This window comes from Dermacentor variabilis, chromosome 3, assembly GCF_050947875.1.
Source record: "Dermacentor variabilis isolate Ectoservices chromosome 3, ASM5094787v1, whole genome shotgun sequence".
In the NCBI taxonomy this organism is placed as follows: Eukaryota; Metazoa; Arthropoda; class Arachnida; order Ixodida; family Ixodidae; genus Dermacentor; species Dermacentor variabilis.
The window spans coordinates 134,927,160-134,951,796 of NC_134570.1; the positions used below are offsets into that span (position 1 = coordinate 134,927,160).

Consider the following 24,637-nt stretch of genomic DNA (forward strand, 5'->3'; position numbering starts at 1 on the left):
CTCACGCTTGCCTCTGACACGGTAAGTCATCTAGCACCGCTGAAGCGAAGTCCCTACATGGCGCGTTTGTGAATATCTGTTCAGACAATATTGTCGGAATCAATCTGATTTGTGTTCAGTTCCGAACACCACCAGAAAGACTAAAAAATTACAGTCACATTGATTAAATTAGTTGACATTCTCATTCGAATGTGCTGTTACTTATTACTACTTGTTTTCTCCCACCAAAGGTCGCGGGTTCGAGTGCCTTAGGTTGTGCTACCTTAATTATTTTGGCCTTAATTGACATCGCTCTAATTAACACTAAAGTTCGAGACTGCCACTCCTACTAATGGTCATGGGTTCGAGTGCCTTAATTAACGCGATGTTAATTACCTGTACCTTATTTCGCCTTAAGACCAAAGGTCGTGAGTTCGACTCCCACATCAGCTCCAGAGTTCGACTACGACCGAAGGTCGTGTGTTCGAGTGCTTGAATTATTTATGTCTTTACTAACTTTGCCTTTGTTCGTATGATGAGTGGCGGCGGAGCCAGGTGGGGAAGTAGACGACAAGCGTGTGAGCAGTGGCACGAGCGCGAGGAGCAACATGGGAACGTTGCATGATGAGAGGCATCGGAGCCAGCTGTGGAAGGAGACGATGTTCAACACGCGAGTAGTGGTACGAGCGCGAGGAGCAACATGGGAACGTTGCATGACGAGAGGCATCGGAGCCAGCTGTGGAAGGAGACGATGTTCAACACGCGAGTAGTGGTACGAGCGCGAGGAGCAACATGGGAACGTTGCATGACGAGAGGCATCGGAGCCAGCTGTGGAAGGAGACGATGTTCAACACGCGAGTAGTGGTACGAGCGCGAGGAGCAACATGGGAACGTTGCATGATGAGAGGCATCGGAGCCAGCTGTGGAAGGAGACGATGTTCAACACGCGAGTAGTGGTACGAGCGCGAGGAGCAACATGGGAACGTTGCATGACGAGAGGCATCGGAGCCAGCTGTGGAAGGAGACGATGTTCAACACGCGAGTAGTGGTACGAGCGCGAGGAGCAACATGGGAACGTTGCATGATGAGAGGCATCGGAGCCAGCTGTGGAAGGAGACGATGTTCAACACGCGAGTAGTGGTACGAGCGCGAGGAGCAACATGGGAACGTTGCATGATGAGAGGCATCGGAGCCAGCTGTGGAAGGAGACGATGTTCAACACGCGAGTAGTGGTACGAGCGCGAGGAGCAACATGGGAACGTTGCATGACGAGAGGCATCGGAGCCAGCTGTGGAAGGAGACGATGTTCAACACGCGAGTAGTGGTACGAGCGCGAGGAGCAACATGGGAACGTTGCATGACGAGAGGCATCGGAGCCAGCTGTGGAAGGAGACGATGTTCAACACGCGAGTAGTGGTACGAGCGCGAGGAGCAACATGGGAACGTTGCATGATGAGAGGCATCGGAGCCAGCTGTGGAAGGAGACGATGTTCAACACGCGAGTAGTGGTACGAGCGCGAGGAGCAACATGGGAACGTTGCATGATGAGAGGCATCGGAGCCAGCTGTGGAAGGAGACGATGTTCAACACGCGAGTAGTGGTACGAGCGCGAGGAGCAACATGGGAACGTTGCATGACGAGAGGCATCGGAGCCAGCTGTGGAAGGAGACGATGTTCAACACGCGAGTAGTGGTACGAGCGCGAGGAGCAACATGGGAACGTTGCATGACGAGAGGCATCGGAGCCAGCTGTGGAAGGAGACGATGTTCAACACGCGAGTAGTGGTACGAGCGCGAGGAGCAACATGGGAACGTTGCATGATGAGAGGCATCGGAGCCAGCTGTGGAAGGAGACGATGTTCAACACGCGAGTAGTGGTACGAGCGCGAGGAGCAACATGGGAACGTTGCATGACGAGAGGCATCGGAGCCAGCTGTGGAAGGAGACGATGTTCAACACGCGAGTAGTGGTACGAGCGCGAGGAGCAACATGGGAACGTTGCATGATGAGAGGCATCGGAGCCAGCTGTGGAAGGAGACGATGTTCAACACGCGAGTAGTGGTACGAGTGCGAGGAGCAACATGGGAACATTGCATGACGAGAGGCATCGGAGCCAGCTGTGGAAGGAGACGATGTTCAACACGCGAGTAGTGGTACGAGCGCGAGGAGCAACATGGGAACGTTGCATGACGAGAGGCATCGGAGCCAGCTGTGGAAGGAGACGATGTTCAACACGCGAGTAGTGGTACGAGTGCGAGGAGCAACATGGGAACGTTGCATGATGAGAGGCATCGGAGCCAGCTGTGGAAGGAGACGATGTTCAACACGCGAGTAGTGGTACGAGCGCGAGGAGCAACATGGGAACGTTGCATGACGAGAGGCATCGGAGCCAGCTGTGGAAGGAGACGATGTTCAACACGCGAGTAGTGGTACGAGCGCGAGGAGCAACATGGGAACGTTGCATGATGAGAGGCATCGGAGCCAGCTGTGGAAGGAGACGATGTTCAACACGCGAGTAGTGGTACGAGTGCGAGGAGCAACATGGGAACGTTGCATGACGAGAGGCATCGGAGCCAGCTGTGGAAGGAGACGATGTTCAACACGCGAGTAGTGGTACGAGCGCGAGGAGCAACATGGGAACGTTGCATGACGAGAGGCATCGGAGCCAGCTGTGGAAGGAGACGATGTTCAACACGCGAGTAGTGGTACGAGTGCGAGGAGCAACATGGGAACGTTGCATGATGAGAGGCATCGGAGCCAGCTGTGGAAGGAGACGATGTTCAACACGCGAGTAGTGGTACGAGCGCGAGGAGCAACATGGGAACGTTGCATGATGAGAGGCATCGGAGCCAGCTGTGGAAGGAGACGATGTTCAACACGCGAGTAGTGGTACGAGCGCGAGGAGCAACATGGGAACGTTGCATGACGAGAGGCATCGGAGCCAGCTATGGAAGGAGACGATGTTCAACACGCGAGTAGTGGTACGAGCGCGAGGAGCAACATGGGAACGTTGCATGATGAGAGGCATCGGAGCCAGCTGTGGAAGGAGACGATGTTCAACACGCGAGTAGTGGTACGAGTGCGAGGAGCAACATGGGAACGTTGCATGACGAGAGGCATCGGAGCCAGCTGTGGAAGGAGACGATGTTCAACACGCGAGTAGTGGTACGAGCGCGAGGAGCAACATGGGAACGTTGCATGATGAGAGGCATCGGAGCCAGCTGTGGAAGGAGACGATGTTCAACACGCGAGTAGTGGTACGAGTGCGAGGAGCAACATGGGAACGTTGCATGACGAGAGGCATCGGAGCCAGCTGTGGAAGGAGACGATGTTCAACACGCGAGTAGTGGTACGAGCGCGAGGAGCAACATGGGAACGTTGCATGATGAGAGGCATCGGAGCCAGCTGTGGAAGGAGACGATGTTCAACACGCGAGTAGTGGTACGAGTGCGAGGAGCAACATGGGAACGTTGCATGATGAGAGGCATCGGAGCCAGCTGTGGAAGGAGACGATGTTCAACACGCGAGTAGTGGTACGAGCGCGAGGAGCAACATGGGAACGTTGCATGATGAGAGGCATCGGAGCCAGCTGTGGAAGGAGACGATGTTCAACACGCGAGTAGTGGTACGAGCGCGAGGAGCAACATGGGAACGTTGCATGACGAGAGGCATCGGAGCCAGCTGTGGAAGGAGACGATGTTCAACACGCGAGTAGTGGTACGAGCGCGAGGAGCAACATGGGAACGTTGCATGATGAGAGGCATCGGAGCCAGCTGTGGAAGGAGACGATGTTCAACACGCGAGTAGTGGTACGAGTGCGAGGAGCAACATGGGAACGTTGCATGACGAGAGGCATCGGAGCCAGCTGTGGAAGGAGACGATGTTCAACACGCGAGTAGTGGTACGAGCGCGAGGAGCAACATGGGAACGTTGCATGATGAGAGGCATCGGAGCCAGCTGTGGAAGGAGACGATGTTCAACACGCGAGTAGTGGTACGAGTGCGAGGAGCAACATGGGAACGTTGCATGATGAGAGGCATCGGAGCCAGCTGTGGAAGGAGACGATGTTCAACACGCGAGTAGTGGTACGAGCGCGAGGAGCAACATGGGAACGTTGCATGATGAGATGCATCGGAGCCAGCTGTGGAAGGAGACGATGTTCAACACGCGAGTAGTGGTACGAGCGCGAGGAGCAACATGGGAACGTTGCATGACGAGAGGCATCGGAGCCAGCTGTGGAAGGAGACGATGTTCAACACGCGAGTAGTGGTACGAGCGCGAGGAGCAACATGGGAACGTTGCATGATGAGAGGCATCGGAGCCAGCTGTGGAAGGAGACGATGTTCAACACGCGAGTAGTGGTACGAGCGCGAGGAGCAACATGGGAACGTTGCATGACGAGAGGCATCGGAGCCAGCTGTGGAAGGAGACGATGTTCAACACGCGAGTAGTGGTACGAGCGCGAGGAGCAACATGGGAACGTTGCATGATGAGAGGCATCGGAGCCAGCTGTGGAAGGAGACGATGTTCAACACGCGAGTAGTGGTACGAGTGCGAGGAGCAACATGGGAACGTTGCATGATGAGAGGCATCGGAGCCAGCTGTGGAAGGAGACGATGTTCAACACGCGAGTAGTGGTACGAGCGCGAGGAGCAACATGGGAACGTTGCATGATGAGAGGCATCGGAGCCAGCTGTGGAAGGAGACGATGTTCAACACGCGAGTAGTGGTACGAGCGCGAGGAGCAACATGGGAACGTTGCATGATGAGAGGCATCGGAGCCAGCTGTGGAAGGAGACGATGTTCAACACGCGAGTAGTGGTACGAGCGCGAGGAGCAACATGGGAACGTTGCATGATGAGAGGCATCGGAGCCAGCTGTGGAAGGAGACGATGTTCAACACGCGAGTAGTGGTACGAGCGCGAGGAGCAACATGGGAACGTTGCATGATGAGAGGCATCGGAGCCAGCTGTGGAAGGAGACGATGTTCAACACGCGAGTAGTGGTACGAGTGCGAGGAGCAACATGGGAACGTTGCATGACGAGAGGCATCGGAGCCAGCTGTGGAAGGAGACGATGTTCAACACGCGAGTAGTGGTACGAGCGCGAGGAGCAACATGGGAACGTTGCATGACGAGAGGCATCGGAGCCAGCTGTGGAAGGAGACGATGTTCAACACGCGAGTAGTGGTACGAGCGCGAGGAGCAACATGGGAACGTTGCATGACGAGAGGCATCGGAGCCAGCTGTGGAAGGAGACGATGTTCAACACGCGAGTAGTGGTACGAGCGCGAGGAGCAACATGGGAACGTTGCATGATGAGAGGCATCGGAGCCAGCTGTGGAAGGAGACGATGTTCAACACGCGAGTAGTGGTACGAGCGCGAGGAGCAACATGGGAACGTTGCATGATGAGAGGCATCGGAGCCAGCTGTGGAAGGAGACGATGTTCAACACGCGAGTAGTGGTACGAGCGCGAGGAGCAACATGGGAACGTTGCATGATGAGAGGCATCGGAGCCAGCTGTGGAAGGAGACGATGTTCAACACGCGAGTAGTGGTACGAGCGCGAGGAGCAACATGGGAACGTTGCATGATGAGAGGCATCGGAGCCAGCTGTGGAAGGAGACGATGTTCAACACGCGAGTAGTGGTACGAGCGCGAGGAGCAACATGGGAACGTTGCATGATGAGAGGCATCGGAGCCAGCTGTGGAAGGAGACGATGTTCAACACGCGAGTAGTGGTACGAGCGCGAGGAGCAACATGGGAACGTTGCATGATGAGAGGCATCGGAGCCAGCTGTGGAAGGAGACGATGTTCAACACGCGAGTAGTGGTACGAGCGCGAGGAGCAACATGGGAACGTTGCATGATGAGAGGCATCGGAGCCAGCTGTGGAAGGAGACGATGTTCAACACGCGAGTAGTGGTACGAGCGCGAGGAGCAACATGGGAACGTTGCATGATGAGAGGCATCGGAGCCAGCTGTGGAAGGAGACGATGTTCAACACGCGAGTAGTGGTACGAGCGCGAGGAGCAACATGGGAACGTTGCATGATGAGAGGCATCGGAGCCAGCTGTGGAAGGAGACGATGTTCAACACGCGAGTAGTGGTACGAGCGCGAGGAGCAACATGGGAACGTTGCATGATGAGAGGCATCGGAGCCAGCTGTGGAAGGAGACGATGTTCAACACGCGAGTAGTGGTACGAGCGCGAGGAGCAACATGGGAACGTTGCATGATGAGAGGCATCGGAGCCAGCTGTGGAAGGAGACGATGTTCAACACGCGAGTAGTGGTACGAGCGCGAGGAGCAACATGGGAACGTTGCATGATGAGAGGCATCGGAGCCAGCTGTGGAAGGAGACGATGTTCAACACGCGAGTAGTGGTACGAGCGCGAGGAGCAACATGGGAACGTTGCATGATGAGAGGCATCGGAGCCAGCTGTGGAAGGAGACGATGTTCAACACGCGAGTAGTGGTACGAGTGCGAGGAGCAACATGGGAACGTTGCATGACGAGAGGCATCGGAGCCAGCTGTGGAAGGAGACGATGTTCAACACGCGAGTAGTGGTACGAGCGCGAGGAGCAACATGGGAACGTTGCATGACGAGAGGCATCGGAGCCAGCTGTGGAAGGAGACGATGTTCAACACGCGAGTAGTGGTACGAGCGCGAGGAGCAACATGGGAACGTTGCATGACGAGAGGCATCGGAGCCAGCTGTGGAAGGAGACGATGTTCAACACGCGAGTAGTGGTACGAGCGCGAGGAGCAACATGGGAACGTTGCATGATGAGAGGCATCGGAGCCAGCTGTGGAAGGAGACGATGTTCAACACGCGAGTAGTGGTACGAGCGCGAGGAGCAACATGGGAACGTTGCATGATGAGAGGCATCGGAGCCAGCTGTGGAAGGAGACGATGTTCAACACGCGAGTAGTGGTACGAGCGCGAGGAGCAACATGGGAACGTTGCATGATGAGAGGCATCGGAGCCAGCTGTGGAAGGAGACGATGTTCAACACGCGAGTAGTGGTACGAGCGCGAGGAGCAACATGGAACGTTGCATGATGAGAGGCATCGGAGCCAGCTGTGGAAGGAGACGATGTTCAACACGCGAGTAGTGGTACGAGCGCGAGGAGCAACATGGGAACGTTGCATGATGAGAGGCATCGGAGCCAGCTGTGGAAGGAGACGATGTTCAACACGCGAGTAGTGGTACGAGCGCGAGGAGCAACATGGGAACGTTGCATGACGAGAGGCATCGGAGCCAGCTGTGGAAGGAGACGATGTTCAACACGCGAGTAGTGGTACGAGCGCGAGGAGCAACATGGGAACGTTGCATGATGAGACGCATCGGAGCCAGCTGTGGAAGGAGACGATGTTCAACACGCGAGTAGTGGTACGAGCGCGAGGAGCAACATGGGAACGTTGCATGACGAGAGGCATCGGAGCCAGCTGTGGAAGGAGACGATGTTCAACACGCGAGTAGTGGTACGAGCGCGAGGAGCAACATGGGAACGTTGCATGATGAGAGGCATCGGAGCCAGCTGTGGAAGGAGACGATGTTCAACACGCGAGTAGTGGTACGAGTGCGAGGAGCAACATGGGAACGTTGCATGATGAGAGGCATCGGAGCCAGCTGTGGAAGGAGACGATGTTCAACACGCGAGTAGTGGTACGAGCGCGAGGAGCAACATGGGAACGTTGCATGATGAGATGCATCGGAGCCAGCTGTGGAAGGAGACGATGTTCAACACGCGAGTAGTGGTACGAGCGCGAGGAGCAACATGGGAACGTTGCATGACGAGAGGCATCGGAGCCAGCTGTGGAAGGAGACGATGTTCAACACGCGAGTAGTGGTACGAGCGCGAGGAGCAACATGGGAACGTTGCATGATGAGAGGCATCGGAGCCAGCTGTGGAAGGAGACGATGTTCAACACGCGAGTAGTGGTACGAGCGCGAGGAGCAACATGGGAACGTTGCATGACGAGAGGCATCGGAGCCAGCTGTGGAAGGAGACGATGTTCAACACGCGAGTAGTGGTACGAGCGCGAGGAGCAACATGGGAACGTTGCATGATGAGAGGCATCGGAGCCAGCTGTGGAAGGAGACGATGTTCAACACGCGAGTAGTGGTACGAGCGCGAGGAGCAACATGGGAACGTTGCATGATTTAGAGGCATCGGAGCCAGCTGTGGAAGGAGACGATGTTCAACACGCGAGTAGTGGTACGAGCGCGAGGAGCAACATGGGAACGTTGCATGATGAGAGGCATCGGAGCCAGCTGTGGAAGGAGACGATGTTCAACACGCGAGTAGTGGTACGAGCGCGAGGAGCAACATGGGAACGTTGCATGATGAGAGGCATCGGAGCCAGCTGTGGAAGGAGACGATGTTCAACACGCGAGTAGTGGTACGAGCGCGAGGAGCAACATGGGAACGTTGCATGATGAGAGGCATCGGAGCCAGCTGTGGAAGGAGACGATGTTCAACACGCGAGTAGTGGTACGAGCGCGAGGAGCAACATGGGAACGTTGCATGATGAGAGGCATCGGAGCCAGCTGTGGAAGGAGACGATGTTCAACACGCGAGTAGTGGTACGAGTGCGAGGAGCAACATGGGAACGTTGCATGACGAGAGGCATCGGAGCCAGCTGTGGAAGGAGACGATGTTCAACACGCGAGTAGTGGTACGAGCGCGAGGAGCAACATGGGAACGTTGCATGACGAGAGGCATCGGAGCCAGCTGTGGAAGGAGACGATGTTCAACACGCGAGTAGTGGTACGAGCGCGAGGAGCAACATGGGAACGTTGCATGACGAGAGGCATCGGAGCCAGCTGTGGAAGGAGACGATGTTCAACACGCGAGTAGTGGTACGAGCGCGAGGAGCAACATGGGAACGTTGCATGATGAGAGGCATCGGAGCCAGCTGTGGAAGGAGACGATGTTCAACACGCGAGTAGTGGTACGAGCGCGAGGAGCAACATGGGAACGTTGCATGATGAGAGGCATCGGAGCCAGCTGTGGAAGGAGACGATGTTCAACACGCGAGTAGTGGTACGAGCGCGAGGAGCAACATGGGAACGTTGCATGATGAGAGGCATCGGAGCCAGCTGTGGAAGGAGACGATGTTCAACACGCGAGTAGTGGTACGAGCGCGAGGAGCAACATGGGAACGTTGCATGATGAGAGGCATCGGAGCCAGCTGTGGAAGGAGACGATGTTCAACACGCGAGTAGTTGTACGAGCGCGAGGAGCAACATGGGAACGTTGCATGATGAGAGGCATCGGAGCCAGCTGTGGAAGGAGACGATGTTCAACACGCGAGTAGTTGTACGAGCGCGAGGAGCAACATGGGAACGTTGCATGATGAGAGGCATCGGAGCCAGCTGTGGAAGGAGACGATGTTCAACACGCGAGTAGTGGTACGAGTGCGAGGAGCAACATGGGAACGTTGCATGATGAGAGGCATCGGAGCCAGCTGTGGAAGGAGACGATGTTCAACACGCGAGTAGTGGTACGAGCGCGAGGAGCAACATGGGAACGTTGCATGATGAGAGGCATCGGAGCCAGCTGTGGAAGGAGACGATGTTCAACACGCGAGTAGTGGTACGAGCGCGAGGAGCAACATGGGAACGTTGCATGATGAGAGGCATCGGAGCCAGCTGTGGAAGGAGACGATGTTCAACACGCGAGTAGTGGTACGAGCGCGAGGAGCAACATGGGAACGTTGCATGATGAGAGGCATCGGAGCCAGCTGTGGAAGGAGACGATGTTCAACACGCGAGTAGTGGTACGAGCGCGAGGAGCAACATGGGAACGTTGCATGATGAGAGGCATCGGAGCCAGCTGTGGAAGGAGACGATGTTCAACACGCGAGTAGTGGTACGAGCGCGAGGAGCAACATGGGAACGTTGCATGATGAGAGGCATCGGAGCCAGCTGTGGAAGGAGACGATGTTCAACACGCGAGTAGTGGTACGAGCGCGAGGAGCAACATGGGAACGTTGCATGATGAGAGGCATCGGAGCCAGCTGTGGAAGGAGACGATGACTAACACGCGAGTAATGGTACGAGCGCGAGGAGCAACATGGGAACGTTGCATGATGAGAGGCATCGGAGCCAGCTGTGGAAGACGACGACAAACTCGCGAGCAGTGGCACGAGCGCAGCTCTGCGCGAGGCGAGCTCACATGACTTTGCCTACAGCACGCCACGTTTCGCAAACTATCGGGGGTATGAGCATGTTGAGCCTCTGGCCTTAAAAATTTTAATGGGAAACATTACTTGAGAAGCTCTCTCCAAGGTCAAGAAAGGTAATTTGTTTTTATTGGTTCAGCTTAAAAAATTAATTGTTCGTTTAGAAATCCGGCGAAATAAAGCTTGTCACTCAAACCACACATAATAATATCTATATTAATGAAAAATCATCAAGATACATGCAGCATATCATTAATGAAACAAGATGAAATTAATGTATTGGTCTTGTGAGGAATACGAAGTGATAAGCTAATGTAGGACTTTGAATATAGCCAATGCTTAGTATATTTGTAGTAAAGGTTCACATGAGGTGACTCACTTGACCATGAAATAGTGCCGGGGTCATCTGTGCACGAAGGCCCCATCTGCCGCGACTAAGTCTGATGCTCCGCCTTATTCATGCGCTAGAGGCGCAGCAATCGCAAGAATGGCGCACACCTGTAGTGGACGCGGGCGCTCAGTGTTACAGTTATCGTACATTGAGCACCGCTCGCCGCTACCCACAGCTGCTTGTTCTGTCGCGAGGACTGCGAACATAGCCCGACCAAAGAAGAGCGTTGCTTATACGTCCAGTAGCAAGACAGTCAGAGACAGTCAGCGTTACCCTATTGTGAAGGAAGAAGAGTAGCTAGAATGCTTAACTCTGAAACATGCGAATAAGGAACCACTAGTGGAAGAAATCTTGTGGCGAATCGTACAGCGTACTGTACTTGTTGCGAATCGTACTGCCCGATACGATTCGCCACAATCCGGGCATTGCGGCTCTACCTCTGATGAATAAAGGCTCAGTCTGCCTCTTGAGGGAAACGACCATGCCTGAAGCATTCTGAATATCGATGACTGTGGTCTAGTGAGCTTAGCGTGGGAGAGCGGGAAGTTCCTCCTCGACAGCTGATAGTGCGTTGTTATTTCGTTGAAGGGGAGCAGCGGGTCCTGGTGCTCCCCGCGGCTTCGCGTGCCACGATCGCTGCGGTGCGTGAGTCCTCGCGCGCGGCTTTGCGCCAGCTCGTTGGCGTTGGGAAAGTCGGGGTGCATGTCTGCCCCCATGTGGGCCGGAAACCATTTGACGATGTGATGACCCGCGGCTCCCTCGTTGCCGAGGACGGCCGCCGCTTCCCGCGATATCGAGCCCGAGGCGAATGCTCTGGCCGCCGATCGCGAATCTGTGTACCCGTAAGGACGTTCGGGGTCCCCCATTGCCATGGCTATTGCCACTTGCTCTGCCACTTCAGACGTTACCCTCTTGACCGATGATGCGTTAATGATCGTCCCATCCCAGCGTATCGAGACAGCTGCGTGCCGGTCGCTGCGCCCGTACTGGGCCGCTTCTACAAATACAGCCAGTCCCGGGCAGTTGGCGGCCGATTTCAGCAGTGGTCGGGCCCTCGCCTTTCGGCGCCCCTCGTTGAATTGCAGGCGGACGTTTCTCGGAGGCGGTTCTACTGTGAAAGTGCCTCTGACCGCCGCACTGAGCGCGAACTTCCGTGCGTTGCACTCTGCCTCTGCATTTATGCCTGCTTCTTCTAGAATGCGTCTGCTCGCCCTGGTGGTCCACAGCCGCACGACCTGTGCCTTGGTCTGTGCTTCGATTATTTCTGTTAGCGAATTGTAGACCCCTAACCAATCAAGCCGCTCCGTGCTTGTAGTTATCGGAAGACCTAGCACTCTTTTGATGCTCTTGCACATCAGTGTCGCTATCTTGGCCGCGTCTCTCTTGGTCCATTTAAGCGCCGAGGCTACGTAATTTACGTGACTCATAAGGAAGGCGTAGTAAAGTCTGATGCGATTGCTCTCGCTGAGCCCTCCCCTGCAGTTGGTCACCCTGACGATCAGCCGGAGCATGTTCTCCGTTTTGGGCGTGAGTTTCATGACCGTTTGCGTGTTACCGCCTTTAGCCTCAATTAGCAGCCCAAGGATTCTTATACTGTCCACTCTGGGGATCGGCTGGCCGTCGCTCGTATGTAATTTGATCGGTATTTGATCGATCGGCGTCAAATTGGAATGATAATATTTCAGTTTCCTGGAATTCTTAATATGCCCTGCTGCAAATGAAATAATGCCAGTCTGTGAGCTGCAATAGTCAGAGAGGTGGACGTTACTTCCACGAGAAATCGAAACAAATATTAAATTACTTTTGAAGAGGGCTCTAATTAATGCCCTAATTAATTAATTTAGCGCATATATTGAAATGTAAGAAGTTGCCGTTGAGGTTCCAAGGCGTACCCGATTGAAGTGCATGTCCATAATGGAAGAAATTTGAAGACACTCTAAAAACTAGAGAGGGTATCGCAGGAGTGAATCGGCCGATTTACTCTTCAAAGCGTTCTTTTATTCTCTCAAAATGTCGAGACGAGTGAAATGAATTGTTCACTCCGTTACCAAGGTGAGAGTGAAATGTGTTTTTCCCTCTCCCCTTCAGAGAGAGAGAGTAGAATGTCCGTTCTACTCTTGCGACCATAGAGAACAAAACGTAGCGTAATCTGCTTCAACTGTAGGAGGCTGGCCCCGAACATGGCGATGCATCACTCACGCACGCTGAACAAAGAACACACCGTTTTGCTTCTAAAAGAACAGGCAGCCACAGTTCAATAGAACGCATAGCGAGTGCTCTACTTTTTCACTCGGAGTCGCTCCACCGGGCGCGCGCTCAACATCGCGGAACAACACAGCACCGGAGAAAGGTGATCCGTCCAGCGAGCAGCAACGAAGGCCATCGAAGGGAGATCGTGTGTCAGCCATCTCGCATCGCCGCGAAAACACGACAGTCGTTCGTCATTCGTTGCATATAACAACAAATCTTCCACGGTAAGTGAATTCTAACTTAGGTGCACATTCTGCGTATATGAAATGCTGTCGCCATGAAGTCATCGCGGGGCTTAGCCGACGCGATTGACAACGGACTAGGCAAGCGCGCTGTTTCTCTTGATGTCAATCGAAAAAGCCAGTCGTCGCGATAACTGCGTGTGATTTTATCTCTTGCCGCTATCCGTAAGAGCTTTGAAAATTGCAAACGCTGCCAGCACCATAGTATGTTCAATAAGACTTGAGACGAGAGGCCGCATAAAATGGTTTGTTCACCAGCCCATGATTCCGAGCCTACGCAGAGTGTGCTTAGCGAGCGTTTTGTGTGTTTGAATTTATAAAGTTTGGCAGTCTAGTGTGTATGGAATGCTGTTGAAATAAGGAGTCACATAACAGAAGGCGTCATTTTGCTGGCGGCATGCTTTCGCTATAAATAAGCCGCGCGCTTGACGGTGTCTCGCCCATGGGTAATCTGCGAACACTGAGGTCACGTGCAGCACCAGTGCTAGTTAGAAACTTTGCCGCAGGCATTCAGCTGCATGCTACAATAGGTCAATTGGGAGCGTTATCTTGAACTTACTGAAAACGCATGAGGATCCATATTTTATGCTCAATAACGTATAAACCCTATATAAGTGATCTTGCGCGCGGCAGGTACAAGCGATGCGATGGAGATGGCTGTCGCGTTCGCTCGTCGCCTACAAGTCGTACTCCGTTTGAGCGACGCCTGCCCGGTGTTGCCGGTATGAGGGCTTCAAAATTAACACGCGTCGAAACTAGCGTGACACGTGCTTTAGTAATTTAAGCTGACGTATTTTACTGTAAAATGTTGTATAAAATATTTCCGAAGGTCTTGCAGTAGGTTCTTATCCTTGCACGTATAAGAAATTCAATCGTTTACTCCTTATCGGTAGTGTTTGAGCGATGTACATCCAGTTCCGGCTTCGCGCTATTGGCTAGTCGCTCATAGCACTTCCGGGAGACGAGCGGCGAATTTTAGATTTCCAGAACAGAGCAATCTGCTCAAGCGAGGGCCAGTTTTGTTGCTCGAAGCCGTCGCTTGTCACCGTCGTGCACTAAATCGCTCTCAATTGGGTTTAGCCCTAAGACTGAACTGTTTTTGCTCATGTATTGAAATTTTGCGATTTTATGTCGGATTTTATGTGTCCTGTTGGGGCTTTCCAGCACGGTGCGAATCCGAAAGGTTGCTTATATCTACGAACTCGGTGAATTGTCAAGCAGCAAGTTATGCATCGGCATCAAATATAACGGCTGCTCTGTGTAATTACAATTGCAGGGGCGCTTTGCATAGGCTTATTGTTTTGGACATGCCTGTGCATTTGTTAATATGAGTTGGCGTTTCAGGGTTATGTCATATGAACAGCTAAATCACCCTTCCTGTGGGGGTTACAAGCGTAATGTGTACATCTTGATTCTGCATGGGAGATCAAAGTGTGTTTGTCGCTTTATTATTTTAGTAGAGAAATAAAGTATCAAAATAAAATGTTGATTTAATTCCGTGTTACGAATCGTCAGTCGTACGCAAAACAAAGAGTTGGTCTAATAAGCTAATAGCTGCTGTCTAACTGGAACTTTTACATGCCTTGAAGAATGTAAAATGCTAGATTTGAAACTGCAGCAGTAGTCGAGTCTGTCAAAATGAACTCCATTGAGCACCTCATAAATGAAAATAAGTTCATGCCTTTTGGTAAGCTTAGATGCAGGCCGCAGTGAACTTTCTTGTTATTATTGAAATGTGGGTAAGCTTGCCATTACAAGCCTTGTTGCCCTTTGTTATAGGCACGTCCACTCATATGCACTGAACTGGAGGACAATATTTTCATCCCTACTGAGCATCATGTTTGTAGATATGATCCTCAAATTATGGGTTGAGCAGTGGCACAACCAGAGATGGTGCGGGGGGCACACTGGGCACGTGCTTAGGATGTGTCACAAGTGGTGTTTGCGATACACGAGACTAATGACAGACCTATGACATCTGACAATGACCAATATTCTATTTATTAGCAGGAGTATTTTAACATTGGTGCGGAACGAGGATGAACTGTCCGTTATTTCTTTTTTGTTTCAATCTAAAAGTTGAAGTTAGTTTAGGAGTTGACTGTTGCAGTCATTTAGATGTTTCGCATGCATTTCAGTAGGAAGACTAAGAGCTAAGCTTTCTTTTAGTGCCATGACCTTGACTGTCTTGATGTTGTTTACACCATGTGCTCATGTTGACTTTTGCACACGATATTTTTCAGGCACCCGCTTTATATAATGCAAGAAGGCAGCTGCAAGGATACAAGGATGTCAAAGAGCCCAGCCCAGCACGACTTCACGTAGTGCAGAGGAGCGCACGCCAAAGAATCAAAATACATTGCCATGAAATTTGGATAGTAAAGCTAGAATGTGGGTATATTGGGTGTACTATTTGAATAAATGTCAACAAAATAAAAAAAGTATGTCACACCAAGTTGAAAATTCACACGTGCTCTTAACATGGTATATTTATGTAATGTCTCTGATGGGATAGTCAAAATCAAGTATGCTCTCTGGAGACAAACACATAGGAGCAAATGTCATTGAAAAGTTAGAAATGTGTTTAAAAAAGCTGATTAGCTGTGAGAAGTGTATGCTTTTTGTCAAGCCACTCAACAGATATATTCGCGTTATGAAAAAATAGTGGTACAATGAAATTGCGCATTTGCTTAGTGACATGATACATACTTGCAATGAGTACGGTGCCTGTGTTCACTGTAAAAAGCAACAGCTCATGCTTGGTTATGTGCTTACATATATTTAACAGCTTTAATAGCTTACATTTAACAGCATGTGAATGCACGGGTGCACATAGAAACAACTGCGATTCTGTATTGCAAACGCTGACATGAAGCAGGCACATTTTCATGTCTTCCTTTTTATATATTTTTTACACTTAACATTAGAATTATGGCCTCATTTTAGGTTCCAGAAAGGGGAAGCATTGGGGGAAGAGATTACCATTTTAAGAAGTCATTGTTTACGTGCACGCTCACGAAACCAGTTCATTAGAACCGCTCGTGCCTCCCGAAGCGAAAGCAATGAGCAATTAAGGCCTTTAACTCTGTGCACTGTGGTGCGTACCTTATGTCTTAGAAGCCGGAGAGTCACTTGGAATTGTCACTTAGAATTGAAAGTTATTTTAAAAATGTAAAATTGTTGTTTCTCCAATCTACTTGCCAACGAAGTATGCTAGTAGAGGTAGAGATGCATTCAATGCAAAGAACTGAGATCATCTGAGTAGAACAGTTGTTTATCAATTGGCGGATGTTATCATATAGTGTTAAGCAAAAGCCGCCAAGTTTCATGGCTTCTGTAGGCATAATTCTTGTGGACTTAAGACAGAGTGCACAGTGAGGTGATGTATTAATCTTAGACACATATGTACTTGTTTTGAGACGAAGATTCTGTAAGTGCGTTAGTTTTTCTTACTGAAGCGCATCCTAACCACTTCAGTAGAGAAAAAGCTTTGTTTTCAGGTAGTTGGTTAATTGTGCAAGTATATTTTTTCATTTATTTCACTTATTGATACTGTCAGCCTAACTTTGGGCTATTACAGGAGTGGTAGGTCACAATACAAGCAAAAATATATTGACACGATAAAGAAAAATAAAGTACATTTTGGGGAAGGCACTGATAGTAGCACCATGGCAAATAAAGCATGTAATACATTACCCAGGTGTACAGTATAACCATTAGGCCAAGTTATGGTATGCGTACACATGTGCTTTTGACATTTTCAAGAAAATCGCGCAAAGTTGACGTCCTTACTATTGAGTTTGATAATAGATTCCATTGTTTTATTGCTCTCGGAAAGAAGCTGTATTTAAAACAATCATTGCGATTAATTGGAGGAGGGATATACATACTGTGGCGATGACGAAAATAGTTACTAGGAGAGAAGTGAAAATAGTCATCTTTATCAATTTTAACATGGCCATGAATAATAAGAAAAAGAAACTTCAAACGGTCATAACTCAGTTCTAGACTCTGGAGAAGGAAGTTCAGCAAGTTCACATAACTGGGTAGGAGAGTGGGAACGACAATATTTGTTAAAAATAAACCGTGCAGCAAGCCGCTGAATTTTATCCAGCTTAGACTGATTAGATGAAGTCTATGGGTCCCAAAAAATTTTTGCACACTCCATAAATGGTCGAATGAAAGTTTGATATGCCCGGCATCTTACTTCAGGGGTAGCATTATACAGATTTCTTCTAAGCGACCACAAGGCTTTCTGGGCCTTGGTAGATACGTAATCAACGTGTTCATTCCAACGCAAATCCGAGGTAAGCTTTAAGCCCAAGTGTTTAAATATTGACACTCTCTTTAACGCGACACCTTCAATGGAAAAAATCGTAATCAATAATACTTGGTTTTCTAGTGATAGACATGTAAACCGTTTTGTCAGAGTTCAGAACCATTTGCCAGCTGTCACACCAGTTTTTTACCTTTTGCAAATTTGAATTTAAATCCGTCTGATCGGCAGGTGATTCGATACGGTTATATAATATGCAATCATGGGCGAAGAGTCTGATGGGAACTGTAATGTCGTGCGGCATGTCATTGATAAATAAAGAAATAACAGGGGGCCTAATACACTTCCTTGGGGTACTCCAGACTCTACATGCGAAAAGGAAGACCCGTATCCCTCACATGCGACAAATTGGTCTCTATGGCTTAGGTAGGGCGAAAACCATTCAGATAAGCGAGGGTTTTTGAATATAGCTTTAATTTTTAATAGCAGCTTGGGGTGCGGCACCTCATAGAAAGCCTTGGCCAGATCTAAGAATATTATGTCTGTTTGGCCTCGGTTATTTATTGTATATGTGAGATCGTGAAGAGTCTCTATTAGTTGAGTCACTGTAGAGAGTCCCTGACGGAACCCGTGTTGGCATTTGTTTAGGATATGGTAGTTGTCAAGGTAGGCCAATAATTGCTTAGATATGATATGTTCAAATAGTTTTGAACAAGTGCTAGTAAGGGAGATCTGCTTATAATTTTTACGTCTGATTTGCTGCCACTTTTATGAATTGGGATAGCTTTAGCACGCTCTCATGCCCTGAGAAAGGAACACTGGTTAATAGATGCCTGAAAAATTACAGTTTGAAATTTAGAAACCCACTCTGCGTGCCTTTGTAAAAATTCTTCAGGAATTCCGTCAGGCCCCGTACTTTTTTTAGTGTTCATGTGGAGTAAGAGGTTAAATGCACCCTGTTCGTCAATTTTTGCATCTTGAAAAGGCGGCCTTTCAGATTCATCGGTAAAATTGGGCAGGAAGCCGTTATCGCGTGTGAAAACTGACGAGAAGAAAGAGTTGAAATCCTGTGCCTGCTTTAGAGCGCTATCTCCAGTTTCATGCAAACGAGTAGCAGCTGGGGGGTTAATATATGACGAGAAGACAGAGTTGAAATCTTGTGCCTGCTTTATAGCGCTATCTCCAGTTTCATGCGAACGAGAAGCAGCTGGGGGGTTAATATATATCACCAAAATTTTCCGAGGGCCTTTTTCAGAAAAGATTGTAATGTGACATAGAATCCATTTCTAGATTCTTTGATTAGCCCTTTTAATTCGCGAATCATACTAGAAATGCAGCTTTTGTCAATTGGCTGGCAATTCTTTGAAGACGATTTTCGCTTCCGTTTTAGGTTTTTTTTGCATGAATTATCTCTGTAGTTATCCAGAGATTTTTCCGTTTAGTTGTTTTTAAACGTTATGGGACAAAGCTTTCCACACAGTGTTCGACCATGTTTGAAAAGATATTCCATAGTGCGTCCACGCTTCCGCCAGAGTGGAGAAGATCTAGGAACTCATCTAACGAGACTTCGAGGTAATCTAAAATAGATATATCATCGACTAAGTCGCATGAAAAATCCACGTGCGTGGAAGGGATATATGAAACAAGATGGTGTCATTCGCAGTTTGTTTTGCTTCTTTGTCTTTCTCGTGCACTTTCCTGCCTCTACGTATGCTTATGTCGCCTTTGATGCATCATATTCATCACATCTGATATTTGGTTCACATCTGGAGCCATGCTATACTGCAGTCAGATTGCATATTCATGGAGTGACAATAATTGATCATGTAATTATGCAAGCTGCTCCTAAGTATAGCATTCGTACTGTAATGGGAATAAAAAGCTACCACATATGACAAGAAATTGGATGCGGAAGATTTTAATGACAAGGCTCCTTGCAGTTTTATGTTCATTTGCTACACACTAGGTAATATTGTAAATTTAATTTTATTTATTTGTGAGAAAGTGTAACGGATTAATTCCAACAGCACCAGGAAACTACTTTCGTGAGAAGGCCAACCGAATAGGAAATATAATACGCCTCTGCACCTGTTTGAGACCGGGCAGGATATTGCTGCAGAACCACGAGAAGGCACACTTAGAAACAATGGCGTGCAACCCATACATGAATAACTATATGTGAAATATAAGCAAAGCTAGCTAGACCTGCTGCCTTAGATGAGAATATACAACACATTTCTAAATGCACTGTACTCTAAGTCAGGAACATCCATACGCTGTACAGGATGTTATCAAATGAGCTGCAGTATTAGAATATGGCACGCAAAAAAAGTTTCTTGCACAATTTGTCTACATTACCAGCCCCACGCATAGCAGCTCATCTGGTGACCTCTGCCATATAAGTGCACGCGTTTTGTGTCAGTAATGCGTTTGTTGGCCAGTAATGTGGCATATATTTCTCTTTGATCCCAGTGTCAATACTTCGTGCGTTTGCACATGTTTGTTCTATGTTTAACTTTCAACTGTTTACTTTATTTTTGAAAAGAAGGAGCCAATTGAAATTGAAGGATATTTCTACACTGTAATACTGATGAAACTTTAGAGAATATGTGTTCTAAATTTCATGGCCACCATTGTAATCTCATTTTATGTGTTTGTGAGTATGTTTCTCAAGTTATTATTCAGTTTGTCTTGGGACTGCTCAATAAAGATTTTGACCTTTTAAGAGAAAATGATTCATGTGAGTAATTCGGCTACTGTGCATTAGATCCTATTCACCAAGCATAAGTGCAGAAGCTGCTTGTGAAGGAATCAAATAATCCCCACATGTAAGTGTTTCGAATCCCTTCAAACGTGACCATGGATCTACATCGTGCTTTCACACTATAGAGAATGGTATTAACGCTCTGTTCTGAAGGAGTAGAAACACTCCGTTTGGGGGAGCAGAAACACTAGGCTTGGAAGAATAGAAGCACTCGGTCTGGGGGAGTACTGTTACCCCTGTGGGGAGAGTATTAGCACTCTGTAGAAGAGTACTAGCTCTCCCTGTGGGGGGAGAGTATTAGCACTCTGCGGAAGAGTGCTAAGACTCCCTTGTGGTGGAATAACAAAACTCTGTCAGGAGGAGTCGCCCTACTCTCTATCAAAGAAGGTCGATCTACTCTCGAAAAGAGTGAAATATGTGACAAGCGGATACTCCCTCAAAGAGGGTGCCCGGAATTCTCTGTTTTTAGACTGTATGCGACATCAGGCTGGACGCAATATGCACTAGTTCCATACTTCCTTAGCAAAACGGTCTTGTATGATTTGAAGCAAAAAGATAACTGGTACGCCCGCATATTTCGACCCACGTTTTGGAAAATGTTATGTGAAAATTGATATCGTTGTGGATATTTATTTCAACTGGATACATCTTCCAACGTCGCCGGCTACAATTCATATATTACATTATGTGCAGTAAAGTAATTAATTATGAAGTATGTTAGTGAACCTTTGCTAATTAGTTGAAGTTGTGCTTCGATTTCTCGTTTAATAATGTCCAACTTTTCGAGTAATTCAGCTCAAGGACAAGAATTATGCCGTCTGTCAGAGGCTATGTTTAAATAATTCGAAGTACTTAGAAATGATCACCCCATATAATGGTTAGCATAACGCTAATTTTCCTTTAGAGTTTCGGGCGTAATTTTATAGCGTTAGCATTTTCAGGCTACTTCGTGCACATTGTGGGAGGCAATAGCTAACTTTCCATTTATGTGTGTTTCTATCTACGTATGTTTGCATCATAGCGTTTTCCCGCCTACCTGGATTACTTGGACAGACAGGCAGTCAGATTCCGAAATGTGACGGAATTACATTAAGGATGCTTGTCGCAATTAGAGTCGATATGACTGAGGCTACACAAATTGAAGACTTACTTCTCCACTCACGAAGATTCATCAGAAAGTACAGAAATGATCTTGCTATCATTTTGAGTTTCTGTGTTTGCCACAGAACGTTGAAATAAAATTGTGTAAGTTGGCCACGTTTCTCAGCAGCCCATCATAATTCGTGCCTGAGAGGCTGCGTTAAAAGTCAGCATAATAATTTTTTTGTAGATTTTGCAGATGTTTGCCGAGCGGGGATTTTTCAGGAACCACACACAGCCGGAAAGTGCAAGTTGAAAAATGGCTAAAAATTTTTAACATTTTCGCAAATACTTTTCGAGTGGAATAATGACTACTGTTGGAAACACTTTCTGTAACTATATTAATCGAAATTTACCCAGAGCAAGGCTTTAAAAAATGTTGGAACTTCCTGCCGGTACTTACTTGAGAGAACCCTGAGAAGCAATTACTAGTGTAAAATATACTGAAAATGTACAGTGCCGCGGAACGCAATTGTGTGTGACCTACTAGTGACAATCCGAGGAAATAAATGACAATTACCATCACCTCTTACAACAAATACCGTCACGTTTGTGCTGCCAGGCACTGCTTTTTATTGTAGACAGGTTCGCACTTGTTTATATAATCAAGTCGTTTGGGAATAAACATTTACTTTAAAGTGAGCGCTTGTGTTTTGATGTTTTGTTCCTTCCTCCTCTCGTTAGCGATGCTGCTTGTCAAATACGAACTTCTATCAACTCGCTCAAGTTATCCTGCTATTACAAATGCCGGATCTCTGACTAGCCCATCTGGACACATACAACGGCCTTCAGTAAAGGTTCCACAGCCCCACGTAAGTGCAAAAGAGAAACCGCATCGTCGTATAGGTTAGCCCAGAAGCTGCACATCCGTGTATTAAAACGCATAGACCACATCATTATCATCAAAAGAAAATACTTACTCCAAGTGTGGCTCGATGGAGAATCTTCGAACCAACAAAGCGACGTACTGATATATCCTCTGCGGCCCTGAGAGACTATTGCACATCATTTGCGGCACTGTATCCACGTTTAGAACCATTAGTCATCTGCTTCTATAATTGGAGAAATGTTCTTGTATGACTTCTGCGACGAAGAATTCTGCGAAATCAATTCATTAAACTATTTCTTGCTTCATGCAGCTTCATTAGTTTTATGTCATGGATTAACATAACCATTAGAACGAAAGGTATTATTTTGACGTCGCTGTCATTTCTATAATGTGCTGGAACTTTCCTTGAGATGACGTACTGATAGCGTCAATGGAATAGTAAATCGGTCATCGGGATTGAAAGAAATAGCAGTTATTGCTTGGTAGCGAACTAGCTGAAACAATGAAGATGTCAACTTCATCTTGTATAAACGAGCATTAGGTGTCAATTTCTTGCCTAGCTTTTGGTAAACTGTGGAAAAACGTAATAAACAGAAAGCATTAGCATCCATATTAAATCTAGCGGCATTCGTGATAAACCTATTCTCTTTCATTTTAGGCTCACCGTCAAATCACGTTATTACACCATAAAAGTGAAAAAGAAGTAAAAAGTAAAAAAAAAGTTAAAGGAAGTAGCAATGCGCTCGAATGAGAATGTCAAACTAATTTAATGAATGTCTCGTGAGCGCGCAGGCTTTCGCCTTCATCCTCTTTAGCTTATGCTAAAGTGACTATCAACTTTTTCGCAGGCTGATCACATCAATTTTTCGTGTCATCAGAACTTCTACTCCAAAATTCCACATCTGTACAAATTTTTATTTATAAGCGCGAAATGCGCCTGCAAACAAAGAGAACATTTTATTTGCAACACTGATATTTTATATCTCACTTAGCCCATATTAGACTCCACAAGGTGAAAAACCTCGCACGGGAGCAGCTTTTTTTTTTTGTTGGCCGAATCTTCAGCACCTGTCCTGGCAGGCTGCTGCAGGGACTGCCACCATGAAGTTCTTTAGAACCTACTGGCACATCCTGCCTTCATTAGCCCATTTAACATGCGCCGCAGCTTACTTTTTTCAGGCTCAGAAAATCCTAACCTTTCTGCCACCACTGCGCCACCTAGGGTCGTCTCGCAAATACTAGGCTTTGTCATCGCACCGACTTTAAGCAAGAGAAGCAGAGATTGAACGTAGTCCAATTTTGCTATGCTTTATAGATCTGTAATCACTCATTAATGAACATCTCATTAAGCTCCATGTTGCATGGAACCTTGCTATATTTCAGTAGCGCGCCTAATCACCGAAAACATTCGAGTGTTCATCACTCATGGTCGACATGCTTCATATCTCTCTGGCGAAGCGGCAACGCAGATGTCAAAGATACGTCAACACTTCGAGGTGCAATTCTCCCTCACGTCTAGTAGCATTTCCAGCTTGGCTGTCGTTATTGGTCGCGACTGCAGAGTACACCTTATAGATATGCTCCTCTTAGTGCACAGTAGGAAATCGATCATCAAGAAATGACAAGGCAATTAGAGGCACTATCAAGGAAATAATATCCAGTCGTATGTATTGACCGGCGAACGCGCGTTTCGGTGACGAATAATCTGGCATTAAAATTTGCGCACACATGCAAAGGACGGAGTGCACGCGACTCATATTATGACTTTTCCATAGAACAATATGGTAGGAGCAGACGTGCACCGCTCTGCTGAACGTTTTAATCGTTTTTATGGGAAATTGGCTTTTTCCTGTAATGGTTTTCGGCTTCTCAATTGTTTCGTGAGCGTTGATACGGCGAAATAGGCTTAATTACGTCAGTTTTAAGAAAGTGCTTAGGGTAACATTTAAAGGGCCCCTCACCAGGTCTGGCAATTTTTAGCTGACAAGCGCAGAGCATACAATGTGCGCCAACGATCCTGTTTGCAAAGAATTACGTCACTACGCGCCGCTGAAAGGCCTGAAATTTCAATCCCAACGCCGTTTCCCTCTTCACTCACGGCGAATCCGCGTGGTCGGGCTCCTGCAAGTATGTAATCGTGTCCGCCTTGTGACGTAGCTCGGGGTGACACGTGACTTCGAGAATTATTCAAGGGGACACCTGTTACTTGTGTGATCTGTTGCTTACAATGATGAATCCACGTTTAGAGAAATAAAACACACAAACGGAATGCCTGCATGTTTTTTATTTTACTTCGCACACAAGCGAGAGAGATGTATTTCCGCTTCGTCTGCTTGTCCCCGCGGTCGTGTGGTCACGTGCGCAGGTACCGAAATTATGCCCATTTTCTACCGTGTTCCAGCGCTTGATGACGCTCTGCGCACCGCTTGTTCTGACTCAGTATTCGTGTAGCACTAAATTATACCGCTAGTCATGTTTCCTTACGCACAGCGCGCAAAATCGTGCGTTGCGCGAACGAGACAACAGCTCGCGCGCGGCGTGGTCACCGGAAATGCGTAGCGCAGGGAAAAAAA

At 48.3% G+C, this 24,637-nt stretch overlaps 1 protein-coding gene across 14 annotated transcripts in view; it reads right to left on the reverse strand.

Moving 5' to 3' along the window:
- The window catches only part of LOC142576305 (uncharacterized), a 109,400-nt gene that overhangs the window by 66,404 nt on the left and 18,359 nt on the right, over nucleotides 1–24,637 (reverse strand). For 8 of the 14 annotated variants that reach the window (XM_075686370.1, XM_075686374.1, XM_075686367.1 and 5 more), the window contains one exon: nucleotides 22,156–22,333. The exons of 3 other annotated variants lie outside the window; for them this stretch is intronic. The gene's annotated coding sequence lies outside the window, so the exon portion shown is untranslated. The remainder of the gene's footprint in view (nucleotides 1–22,155; nucleotides 22,334–24,637) is intronic. 3 more of the 14 variants (XM_075686369.1, XM_075686366.1, XM_075686365.1) reach the window with 1 other exon arrangement.